Source organism: Pan paniscus, chromosome 2 (genome assembly GCF_029289425.2).
Source record: "Pan paniscus chromosome 2, NHGRI_mPanPan1-v2.0_pri, whole genome shotgun sequence".
Taxonomy (NCBI): Eukaryota; Metazoa; Chordata; class Mammalia; order Primates; family Hominidae; genus Pan; species Pan paniscus.
Window position 1 is genome coordinate 3,826,799 of NC_085926.1, and position 13,448 is coordinate 3,840,246.

At 41.8% G+C, this 13,448-nt stretch overlaps 2 protein-coding genes across 12 annotated transcripts in view; one reads left to right on the plus strand and one right to left on the minus strand.

Moving 5' to 3' along the window:
• The window catches only part of SUMF1 (sulfatase modifying factor 1), a 696,570-nt gene that overhangs the window by 42,521 nt on the left and 640,601 nt on the right, over window positions 1-13,448 (minus strand). Inside the window, exons 10-11 of one of the 2 annotated variants that reach the window (XR_010111383.1) lie at window positions 7,430-7,761; window positions 2,908-3,071 (exon numbers count right to left, since the gene is read on the minus strand). The gene's annotated coding sequence lies outside the window, so the exon portion shown is untranslated. Of the gene's footprint in view, window positions 1-1,630; window positions 3,072-7,429; window positions 7,762-13,448 lie in introns of those variants that run through there. The other variant, XR_010111382.1, reaches the window with a different exon arrangement.
• Window positions 1-13,448, plus strand: part of LRRN1 (leucine rich repeat neuronal 1) — a 257,800-nt gene that overhangs the window by 20,373 nt on the left and 223,979 nt on the right. The window lies entirely within an intron of this gene.

The window sequence follows — 13,448 nt, forward strand, 5'->3', positions numbered from 1 at the left end:
AGACTGATGGTAAGTGATGTAGGCATTTTGTACATATTAACTCATTTCATCTTTTTAACAACCACATGAGGAAAGGATGCTGACACTACTCTCAAAGGAAGACACGGAGACTAGAAAAGTATCATGTGTGGAGCTGGATTTTAATCTCAAATCTGTTGACTCCAAAGCCTGTGCTCATTCTCGTATTCTAAAGAGCTGCCTTCCCAGGGATCCTGTTTTCCCATTCTCGTTTTTTGTTGTTGTTGTTGGAAAATCTAGAGATAATTTCCTGAGTTCTCAAAAACCATTTCTACCTTTCTCACAATCATATTAATTTGCCCTGCTAGTTTTTAGAATTACTTTTACTTCATATGTTCTGTAATTACATTGTCCAAGAATGTGATCTAGAAATGACATATATTTTTAATAGGAAGTAACTAAAATGCCTAAAGTACAAAACACCTAAAAGGCACATTTGTTCATTCAACAGTCATTTTCGAGTACCTGCTCTAGGGCTAGCATTCTACTAGGCCCTGTCTAGCAAATTTGCCATCAAAAGCTCTTAATTTCTAAAAAGTTTCATTCAGCCTTTTCTTTAGGGAATATGGTGGGAGTCATGGCCTTTCATACAGGGCTGAACATTTTTTGTTTAAGTTATTTTCTATGTAAACCGCTCTTCAGTTATTCAAATACAATAAATAAGGAGAGCAATGGTGTACTCTGATACTTGAAAAGAGGAGATCTATTCTGATGGAAACCTTTGCTTGCTTCCATCCTAAGGGTTTAGGTAAAAGAATTCTTATGTATTTCCTTCTGGATTCAAATTACATGAACTTTATTAGTCCATACACCTGTTTCAGACAGGCTTTGTTCTCTCAGGTATAGCGAGAGAAATGCAATAAATGAAGAAAGGTCTAAATATACTTTGTGATGTACTCTGGTTGTTGTTTCATTGAACACTTGCAGGCTAGTCACTGTGTTAAGTGCAGTACCTACCAGGATGAATAAAACATAACCTTGGACTTCAAGAGTTTGAGTCACCTCTGAGAACACTCTGATGAGTGACTGGAAGAATGAAACAGTGTGGCTTAGAGCAAAGCCATAGCTACCTGTGTCTTTGCAGTTACCAGGCCCCAGCTGACATGCCTGCTGGATCCTCTGAGCCTGTGAGTGGTGGCAGGTCAGAGCCAGACTAAGGCTGGAGTCTTTTTAAACGTGGTCTGCATGACAGGACTCTGGTGCTTTAAAAAATATACAGATATTCCCAGACCCCATCCCAGACTTACTAAATCAAAATCTCCATGAGGCATGAGAATGTGCATTCCCTTAAAATGATCTCCAGATTCATGAACAACTAAGTTTGGAGATCTAGGGCTGTGCATGCCTAGTGTGGTAGCCACTGGTTACATCTGGCTATTTAAGTGTAATTCCAGTCAATTGAAATAAAATGTAAAACCTCCATTTCTCATTCCCACCAGCTACGTTTCACTTGCTCAGTAGCCACTCAGGAGCTACCATGCTAGGCAGTGCAGACTGAATATTTCTGAAGTTGCATTAGATAGTGCTAATAGAGCAAACACAAATTAGTAACTCCCATTCCTCCCTCCCAAAGATCCACCTATCTCTTTACTCCTCCCTTTTGACATGTACCTTTTCTTTTTTTTGAATAACTTGTGTACTTGTCTTATTGACTCCCCTTAAGATTAGAAGCTGTTTAAGGGCAGGGTCTGGTCTTCCTGGCCCTGGGACACAGCAAACACTGAATGTATTTTTAATTAAATCAGTGTGATTCAATTTGCACCATTTTATTGGATCTCTTTTGCATTTCAACTGACACTAGATTTCATCAGAGTCTAGAGAAAAGGACGGATCACAGAGCAGGTTTGTCTCAATCACAAACAGTAGGATGGATTTTTGCTAAATTGCAAGGTTTTCTTAAGCACAAAATGTAGAAAAGACCCACCAGAGCTGTGAGTATTTGCAAGCCTAAACCTATTGTCATATTTGGGTACCTAGAAAGCACATTTGAATTGATTCAGCTAGCTGTTTGATTTATCTATTGAGTGCCCACTATGTAGATGCCAGACTCATTGCCTCACCCTGGAATGACTCAGAGTGAACAAGACAGAAATGGGTTCCTCACTCCATGAGATGCACACTCTCATATGGCATACTGAAATATTGGCAAGGACTCTCCCTGCCCAGACGGGTTGGGATAGAAAAGCGATGCGATTTGGGTTCTGGCATCAGATGCCTGGATTCACATAGAACCTCAACCACTCTGCTGTACTAGTTCCAAGACCTTGGGTAGTTCATTTTATTTTTCTGGGTCTCCATTCCATCACCCATAAAAATAGGAACATGATGGCATTCACCTCATAGCGTTGCGAGCATTCCATGAAATAATTTATGTAAATGATTCAATGCAGTGCATGTTGCATAATAAGAGCTTAATAAGAACTAACTGCTGTTACTCTTACAACTACTACTCAGCCAAAACTACCCTGCAATTAACATTAAGATGTAAAAAACGAGGTGTCTGCAAGGTTAGAAAATAATTCATTATTTGGAAAGGGTGTTTTCTGTCTTTCTTGAGCTAGCAGTTTAATTCCTGTAGCTTACTATTTACATCCTTGCATCCTAAATGACTGAGATGGATATATAAATGTTTTGGTAGATGCCTATCTCTTGTTTTATTTTTTGTGTTTCTTTGGTGAAGGATTTAACTTGTTTGAAACACTTCTTTCCAGACAATTAAGAATAGGGAAATGCTTCAGGTGTCATTCAACCTATCTTGGTGTAGAGAGATCACAAAGAATTCTTTAAAGAGGCTCACCATTAAACTGCAAAACTGAAATCCTAATAACTAGAATGCAAATATTTAATTAGCATTTCTCATTAAAATAAATGTGTGACTTTTTTTCTTACCTTCAAAAATGACATGGCCTTTGAAAATACATACTGGAAATGAGCTGGGAAGAGAAGGGTTGGATTTTGAAGGCAGCCACTTGATACTGGGGAGTTTTCAAGTTGAGTCTTCCTGAGTCCTTCCCATTCGTTCATCGGGGGGAGAAGAAGACTTTCCTGTGCACCTGTATATAATAGTGAAATTAATTTCAAATCCAGGACCTGCTTTATTCTTACCTCAGATTCCATGAAACCTGCTTTAAACTTTTTCTAATATTCTAGAAATCTACTCTATCCTTACCCAAGGGATAGAGGATATTTCTGTGGCACCCAAGCTGTTCAGTGAACAGATGAACTATCCCAGGGTCTTCACTGTGATTGGAGGGGCTCAAATCATTTGGGAAAAATCGGTGTTGGCTTCAAGAGCTATAAATGCTCCCAGGCAGCCAGACTATACTATTGATACTTCACTCATTTGATTCAAAATTGGGGGTTTTTGGGATGATTGTGTGTCCTGTGGGAGGTGGTACTTAGAGCATGGGCTTTGAAACCAAGACGATTTCATTTGATTCCTTCCTTCACCACTTTCTAGATGTGTACCTTGAGCAGGTATATCTCTATGCATCTATTTCCTCAGTGTAAAAAGGGGACAATCATAGCACCTAGCTCCTGGGGATGTTGTTTAAAAAAAAAAAAAAAAAAAAGAAGAAGGTTAGGTTAAAAGAAGAAAAGTTCCAGATAATTTTCAGGAGATGGTTTTCAGGAAATAAGTTAATTTTCTTATCGGAAGAGTAGATATTAACTTAGGTTTTCAGCACCTGACTCTAATTGTCTTAAGTTGACGCCAAAGGAAATTTGTTGAAATCCTGCTATGATCCACTGCTCAAGACATGTTATCTCATTTAATCTTCAGAACATCCAAATGAGGTAGGTATAACTATGCCCATCAAAAAGAGGGGGAAGCCAGGGCTTAGAGAGGTGGAGTCATTTGTCCCAGGTGGCATAGGTAGTACCAGGATATGGACCCAGCTCTGTCTGCCTCTTGAGACTGTGCCTTTCTTTTTAATTTTTTTTTAAAGCTAAACACAGTTTCTCTTAAAAATCTGGAAGCAAGTGTTTTGCTCCCAATCAAGAAGTGCTGCTTAACTGGGTACCTTTAAGAGTAGAAACCTGAACAAAGCATCAAATACTCAATACCTGGAGCTGGAGCCCTAGTTTCAGCCCAGCCTCATCATTTAGAGGTAGGAAAGATGGCCAACATGCACTGAGCTGGAGTCAAGACCGGAGGTAAGGACTCAGGTCCCCTAACTCTTGGTCCAGTGCTCCAGCCCCTGTACCATGCTGCTTCTCAAACTACCTGAGAGTCAGATAGGATTCAGAACCAGACAGCATTCAGGCATGGGCCCTATGTCCATGACTTACTAGCTCACTTGAGACAAATGAGTTGGCATCATTGTAAAGAATAGGGATGATCATACCATATACACGTAAGTCACTCAGTGTAGTGGTTAGTACATAGTCTTTTATTAAAGTGAGTTTACTAGTAGAGTTAGTTACATTCATATTATTCATGAGGGCTTTCCTATCTTGAATGTCCAACTCCAACTCCTAATTATTTTAAAAATCTATGCACTTCTTTCACTTGAATTTCTATGCCCTCATAGACTTTACAGGCACATGTTCTATCACCAATTAAGAGAAATTTAACTTACACATTTTACAACTTATACATGCAATTTGGCTGTGCTTATACAGCACAGATCAACATTACAATCAATTTACTGCCATGTTAAAAAAAAATCAATGAACATTGTTCGGCTGACCTGACTAATTTTTTGAAATAAGTTGGCCATCAGTGTAATTGATTGAGCTATCTATACAACCCCCAACCTACCTAAGCAAAGGTCAAAATGGAGGTTATTAAAGAAAACCAGCCACTGAACTATCCCTAAATTGAGTGATGTTTTCCTGTGCTACTGATAAATGATTCATTGATGGAGCACTAAAGACTAATGTCATTCAAAGAATTGTAGACCCTGCCCTCATGGCAAAGAATATGAATTTAACCTTAGACAAAGCAAAGCAATGTGGGATTGTCTATCTAGAGTGCAGGACAGGGTGCTTGGAGAGTGGAGCTTGGCCTCCAAATATGTGACCTCACCTCTCTGAGGTGTCCTCTGCAAAATGAGAGGTTATTGTAGATGTGTCATGTGATCTGTAAGGCCGTCTCTACCTTTCACAGTTTGCGCATCTGTATATTTCACAGGGAGGCTAGCCTGCTTGCTTTTGATCAGTTGAAGTCAAGTCAGACTCTGAGGTCGACGTTATTCCCTAGGGCTCTTTCATAGACACCCTTCCCGTCTGTCCCAAGACACCTTCCTGGGTTTGGATTCATGCCAGCTGGCACTGGGCTTTTGGCTTTTCATTTTTCTTTTGCTTTTTACATTTTCTGTTGTAATTCTTAAGTCCATCCAGTCCAGCCTACCCTGCTTCCCATGCCTGGCCAACCCTCCTGAAAGGGCTAAAGTGCCGTCCATGCCCAGTTCCTCTTAGGAGCTGAATGAATTGTGACCCCAGCTTTTATGCTCGACTTGGAGACCAGCTGCGCCTTTGGGCTTTTCCCAGAGATGTTGGATGAGACTGCACCTGCAGTTTGATGGATTTGCCCTTGCCTGAAAGAGGAAGGAAAATGAGGGAGAATCAAAAGATCACTTGTATCCATCCCCTTCTTTGTACACTAGTACATTTATATCACCCAAGTACACCAGAGAATTTTTGTCTCGATGAATTAATAGTAATAACATACAAGAAAAAGGAGAAAAGGAAAAGAAAATTAGGGGCAGGACAATCTAATTTTCTCTGGGAGCCAGTAAAACCACCCCAGAAATTTAACATGGTCAGACTAGGAAACACTGAATTTGGGAGCAAGGCACTTGAGTTTCATTTTGTTCCCCTGGCAATTAACTGGGTCAATTTGGATCACCTAGGGGATCTCTAAGGTCCTGACTACCTTTTAAAGTAGGTCTTCTGAAAGAAAGGAGTGTAAAACGAATTTTTGGAAATGTAATGCTTCTTAAAGCACTAAAGAAGTTTTCTTCTGAGCAGAGAGTCACACCATAATAAACTGAGTTTATAATTATAGATTTTCACATATGGAGTATTTGCCAATAATATTTGAAAATTTATATCTACTCATCTAGTTATCATATATTCCCTTTAGCTCACCATTATAGGTGCTATTTTTATACTTATATTCAGAGGTTGCAAACTGGTCATGTGCCATAAAGGGACTCTGAAAGCAGGTAGGTTCTGTTTGGCCTGCACAGCTAAAACATTTTGGGATGCCTTTTGGAATTCATGCACTCTCCAGCCTTCTACATGGCTACTGCTTCTTACTGTGTTAGAATCAACTCCCTACACCTACCTGGCCCTAGAAATCATTAAGTTTGAGATCTTTGTCACAATCAAACTCTATCCCTCCAAAACAATTTAATAACACAAGAGGAAGAAAAAAGAAGGGAAGAAAGGAAGAGAAAGGGAGGGAGGAAGCATTGCCTCTCTGAAAATGATTGGAAGTAAAGTTTTCCATGACACCAGAGGAGAGGGTTGATGACTTCCTGAGGTTCCTTTAGGCCTGGGAAGCTATGACTACTTAAGGTAAGAAAAATAAAATAGGATACAAAGTTACATGACTTGTTCAAGGTCGTCCAGAAAGTTTGTGGTGAAGCCAAAATTAAGAATTCCTTTCTTGGCGAACATCCTTGTTCTGTTGCCCGGCCTATTGAGATGTGTGGCCACCCTGCTTGGTGATGAATAATGTGGGCTTTTAGGAATAGTTCGTTATGCAAAAGAGCCTCAGGAAGATCCACTGTGTCCTTGCAAGGGGATACACTATATTGTTTCCTTAATGCATTACGGAGACTATTATAGCTCTTCCTCCCATACGACCCTCCGTCTGTGATCACTTAACACACACTACAGAGTGTTTGGCTTTGGATAATGTGTGAACCAGGAACATAATTTTGGAAAATGGTTGGAGAAAGAAATCTAAGAGTCAGAAAGGGTCAGGTGCCAGAAAAAAGTCTAAGAAACTAATGTTTTTAAAAATAGTCTGTGCAGATTCAGCGTTCAGATCGTATGTGCAAGGCCCTCTTTCCTTCCCAAGAGGAATGAAATACATCCTCAATACAAAATTTACTGTAATTTCTCTCTTTGACCCCCTGGTACTGGCTAGCTACATTATTTAAGGTACAGAACTTGTACTGGATCATACCACAAAAGGCATTCTCTACTGATTTCAACGATCTATGCCTTACTTTCATCTTCAACACCCATGAAAAAGACTCAGATTCAATAAGAGACATCAATCCTGTAAATAATAGTAGCTAACATCTACTGGGGGCTTGCCATGTGCCAGGCCCTCTGCCAAAGGCTTTACATTTAACAGTTCATTCTAATTCTCTCACAATCCTTATAAAGCAGGTTTTGTAATCTCCATTTTCTTAAAGAGGAAACTGAGACTTAGAAAGTTTCAGTAACTTACCCAAGGTCACAGAGCTGAATTTGAAACCAAGTCTGTCTCTCCAGAAGCCGCATTCTTAACTTTATGCTATACTCTTGTTTCAGACATCTGAAAGCCCTTGTTAAGTATCACAATCAGCACTGGGGCCTGTAGCTGAAGGCAGAGTGGCCTTCAGGGACAGGAGGATCCTTCTGGGAGGTCAGTCCACACAGTGGAGTCTGGGTCCATCTTGCCTCATGGAGTAGCTACAGGGAATGTTGGTGTTGAGGCAATCTATTTTTCTTAAACTCTGTAGGGCCAGAAGGAAATCTTGGTTGAACAAAAATCCCATTTCTCCATTATTCAAGCCATTCCTAAAAGAAAGGAAGCAAATTTGAATCCTGCATTAGCCATGGATCTATTTGGAGCCTGAGAAAAGCTAAAAGAATGATGTTTTTTGAACATTATCTACATGATACGAATTTGGCCAATCCAGAAAGGATACATAAAGCTCATGCCCTCAGAAGGCATTTTTCTTCATTTTGGGATCAAAATTTTAGTTCTTTGCTGTGATTATACTATCTATGAGATGGTGATAATTTCCAGGTTGGAGGTTTGTGTTTTATAATTTGCCTGGATAGGGTTTCAATTTAGCTTTAATACAATACTTGGTCTCTGGATTTTATTAATTTCAATGATAATGGTTGAAAATATAATACAAATGACAAATAATAATGATAATAACTCTTTACCAAGTATCTGCCATGCCCAAGGGCCTTAAAGAGATCATTCATTACTCCCAATAACAAGATGAAAATGAAATTCAAAGGCAAATCTGATAGGGTTCCAGAGGTTCAAAAATAAGTATTTGAGGGCTCACTATGTGCTGGATATTTTCCCAGTGTGTTAGGGTTCTCTTAGAGGGACAGAATTAATGAGAGATATATATGTATCTCCCATTAGTATATGTGACTATTATATATATAAAGGGGAGATTATTAAACCAATCACAAGGTCCCACAATAGGTTGTCTGCAAGCTGAAGAGCAAGGAGACCAGTCCGAATCCCAAAACTGAAGAACCTGGGGTCTGATGTTCCAGGGCAGGAAGCATCCAGCACGGGAGAAAGATGTAGGCTAGGAGGCTAGACCCATCTCTCTTTTTCACCTTTTTCTGCCTGCCTTGTATTTGCTGGAAGGTGATTAGATTCGTGCCCACCAGATTAAGGGTGGGTCTGCCTTCCCACTGACTCAAATGGTAATCTCTTTTGGCAACACCCACACACACACCCAGGATTAATACTTTGTATCCCTCAATCCAATCAAGTTGACACTCAGTATTAACTATCACAAGTCCATCCCTTGTTAACTTGAACACACGTCTCCTGAGATCATACATTACCTTAAATAGAGACAATAATGAGGTCATAATTACACCTAACTATCCTTCCTACAACCGGAAACACACTAATCCCCAACCCAAATACTATTACATAAAGTTAACAATACTTAAATGCTGATATGAAGTCAATAAATCTTATGTCACATGATAAAGGGAAAAAATGAAGATATTTTCTTAGTACAGGTATATACAGGCACAAACGTGTTTTTAACAAGGAGGAAATACTCGTGACAGTTAACAGTCCTTGTTTCTGCACTTGTTTCTGCAGCTGGTCATGTGATCGTAGCTGGTATTGATGACTACCTTCTTGTACTACCCATTCTATATTCTCTTTGCCTTCAGCAAGCACCTCAGCAGGTTGTGTTTTTTTTTCTTTCTTTCTTTTTTTTCCTGGTGGAGTGACCCAAACCTTCATTCCTGAAAGGTCTGGGCCATTTGTAGTCCTTTCTGGATTGGGCTGTTGTAGTTTTCCATTGACCTTAATCACAGGACATTGTAATACTAAGAGATATCCTAATGGATCTCCTGTATTCCATGCATACTCTCTCTTACTTCCATCATAAAGTAGTAGACTGATTTCATTTTGATAATCTGGGTCAATCACAGCAGCCAAAACTGTAACTCCCTTCTTAGCCTGTTGACTTAAAGGTAGGGGGAGCCCAAAGTGTCCACGTGGCAATCTTCCAGTTTCATGGAATCGTTGTTATGTCTCGTGGTGGCAGCGTTCCACCTCCTGGAACTAAGATGTCTAGGGTAGCAGAACGTAATGTCGTGGGAATAGGAAACAAAAATTTTGCTAGTGGATCACTAGGGGTGTTGGTGAGAGGCACCACTTCCACCCGTTGATTCCTGGACCCATGGATTCTAGCTATGGGACAAACATTACCATGTATTGGATGCTGATTCAGAGCATACACAGCCTTCTGGAGAACTTTGCTGCAGCCCTGCAAATATTGTCACCTAGTTGGCGTTTTAATTGTGACTTCAAAAGGCCATTCCACTGTTCTGTCAATCCAGCTGCTTCAGGATGATGGGGAACATGGTAAGACCAGTGAATTCCATGAGCATGAGCCCACTGCCACACTTCTTTAGCCGTAAAGTAAGTGTCTTGGTCAGAGGCAATGCTGTATGGAATACCATGATGGTGGATAAGGCTTTCCGTGAGTCCACAGATGTTAGTCTTGGTAGAAGCACTGCATGCAGGATAGGCAAACTCATATCTGGAGTAAGTGTCTATTCCAGTGAGGACAAACCTCTGCCCTTTTCATGATGGAAGAGGTCCAATATAATCAGGTAGCTGGCTGATCATCCCGAGGAATGGTGCTTTATCGAGGGCTCAGTGTTGGTCTCTGCTGCTGGCAAATTGAGCACTCAGCAGTGTCTGGAGCCAGGTCAGCCTTGGTGAGCAGAAGTCCATGTTGCTAAGCCCATGTGTAACCTATATCCCTGCCACTATGGCCACTTTGTTCATGGACTCTTTGAGCAACGACAGGGGTGGCTGGGGAAAGAGGCTGAGTGGTGTCCACGGAATGGGTCATCCTATCCACTTGATTATTAAAATCCTCCTCTGCTGAGGTCACCCATTGGTGAGCACTCACATGGGATACAAACATCTTCACAGTTTTTGACCACTCAGGTCAATCCACATACCTCCTCCCCAAATTTCTTTGTCACCAATTTTCCAATCATGTTTCTTCCAAGTCCCTGACCATCCAGCCAAACCATTGGCTACAGCCCATGAATCGGTATATACTCACACATCTGGCCAATTCTCCTTCCATCCAAAGTGCACAACCAGGTGCACTGCTTGAAGCTCTGCCCACTGGGAAGATTACCCTCCACCGCTGTCCTTTAGGGATGTCCTAAAAAGGGGCTGTAGTGCTGCAGCTGTCCATTTTCGGGTGGTGTCTGCATATTGTGCAGAACCATCTGTGAACCAGGCCCTAGTCTTCTCTTCCTCTGTCAGCTGATCATAGGGAACTCCCCATGAGGCCAACAGGGCAGGCTGGGGGAGAGAAGGCAGGGTGGCCTGAGTGGAGACCATGGGCATTTGAGCCACTTCCTTATGTAACTTACTTGTGCCTTCAGGACCTGCTTGAGCCCGATCATGTATATACCACTTCCATTTGATGATGGAATGCTGCTGTGCATGACCCACTTTATGGCTAGATGGGTCAGAAAGCACCCAGTTTATGATAGACAGTTCAGGTTGCATGGTAGCTTGGTGACCCATGGTCAAACGTTCAGTTTCCACCAAAGCCTAGTAACAGGCCAAGAGCTGTCTCTCAAAAGGAGAGTAGTTATCTGCAGAAGATGGCAGGGCCTTGCTCCAAAATCATAGAGGCCTCCTTTGTGATTCATCTATGGGGGCCTGCCAAAGGCTCCAAACAGCATCCCTATCTGCCACTGACACCTCAAGCACCATTGGGTCTCCTGGGTCATATGGCCCAAGTGGCAGAGCACTTTGCACAGCAGCCAGGGCTTGTTGCAGAGCCTGCTTCTGTTCTGGACCCCACTCAAAACTGGCAGCTTTTCAGGTCACTTGATAAATGGGCCAGAGTAACACACCCAAACGAGGAATGTGTTGCCTCCAAGATCCAAATAGGCCCACTAGGCATTCTGCCTCTTTCTTGGTTGTAGGAGGGGCCAAATACAGCAACTTATCCTTCACCTTAGGAGTATCTCACCAGGCCCCACACCACTGGACCCCTAAAAATTTTACTGAGGGGGAAGATTCCTGAATTTTAGTCAGATTTATTTCTCATCCTCTGGCACGCAAATGTCTCACCAATAAGTCCATTGTGTTTGCTACTTCTTGCTCAGTGGATCCAATCAGCATACTGTCATCAATGTAATGGACCATTGTGATATTTTGCGGAAGCAAAAATGATTAAGGTCTCTCTGAATAAGACTATGACACAAAGCTGGAGAGTTGATATACCCCTGGGGTAGGACAGTAAAGGTATATTGCTGTCCTTGCCAGCTGATGGCAAATTGCTTCTGATGGGCCTTATGGACAGAAATGGAGAAAAAGGCATTTACCATGTCAATGGCTGCATACCAGGTACCAGGAGATGTGTTCATTTGCTCAAGCAATGAAACCACATCTGCTGCAATTGGAGTCACGACTTAGTTAAGCTCATGATAATCTGCTGTCATTCTCCAAGACGCATCTGTCTTCTGCACAGGCAAAATGGGAGAGTTGAATGGGGTTGTGGTAGGAATCACTACCCCTCCGTCTTTCAAGTCCTTGGTGGTGGCACTAATCTCTGCAGTTGCTCCAGGATGCAATATTGTTTTTGATTTACTATTTTTCTAGGTAGAGGCAGCTCTAATGCCTTCCATTTGGCCTTTCTCACCATAATAGCCTTCCAGTCAGGGAGACGATGTGGGGGTTCTGCCAGCTGCCAAGTATGTCTATGCCAATTATGCATTCTGGCATTGGGGAAATGACCACAGCATGAGTCAGGGGACCCACTGTAAGTTGGACCTGAGCTAAAACTCCATGAATTACCTGACCTGCATAAGCCCCTACTTTAACTGGAGGACCACAATGATGTTTTGGGTCTCCTGGGATCAACATCAGCTCAGAGCCAGTGTCCAGTAGTCCCCAAAATGTCTGATCATTTCCCTTTCCCCAGTGCAGTTACCCTGGTAAAATGCTGGAGGTCTCCTAGGGGAAGGATGGAAGAAAGATTCACTGCATAAATTGTTGGTAAAGTAGTGGGGTTTTTCCTTAAAGGGACCCAGCCTCCCCTTCATTCAAGTGGTTCCGGTTCCATAAACTGGCTCCAGTCTGGAAATTGAGCGGTCATGATTCTCTGTTTTTATAATTCAAATTAGTATTTTGTCCATGTGACCTAGAAGTTTTCTGTTTGTGTAATTTAAGTAGGAATGCAGTAGGCTTCCTATCAATTTCACTTCTAGGAACACCGTGATTAATTAGCCAATGCCAGAGCTCTACATGAGTCAGATTATTCTGATTGCTGCTTTGCCTCTGCTGTCCATTACAGTAGCTATGCCCACTTTGCCTTTGACAGTTGAGTGCTGCCACTTGGCCCCTGCCACCTTGGGATCCAATTCTTCCCACTGTATTTAAATTTTGTAGTTGAGTGACTGCTGTTCCCACCGTTAGATCTGACATACAGAGAAGAGCAATTACAGGGCTCTTCAGAGATGCAGGTGCTGCCCTCACAAATCTATTTTGCAGGGCATTGGTCAAGGCTATATCTTCTGGGCCCTCCCAACTGGGATGAGTGGGTCTAAAGTGACTAATCCACTCCACCATCTCAATCTCCCTAAGCCTTTGGATCCCTTCCTCTACATTAAACCAAGGGAGATCAGGCATTTCCAGCTTGCTCACTGTGGGCCATCTTTTAATCCATACTTCAGCTAACCAAGCAAATAAACTATTAGAATCTTTTCAACTTCCTGAGCTGCAACATACATTAAATGCAGAGTTCCTACTTAGTCGGCCCAAATCAATAAGTTCAGCCTGATCCAGCTCTGTATTCCTTCCACCATTATCCCATACCCTTAATATCCATTCCCAAACCTGTTCTCCAGATTGCTCTTTATATAATTAGAGAATTCAAACAGTTCTTTTCTAGTGTAGTGCAGCTCCTCGTGGGTCACACTCTCAACCTCACCTCCAGGGGCCC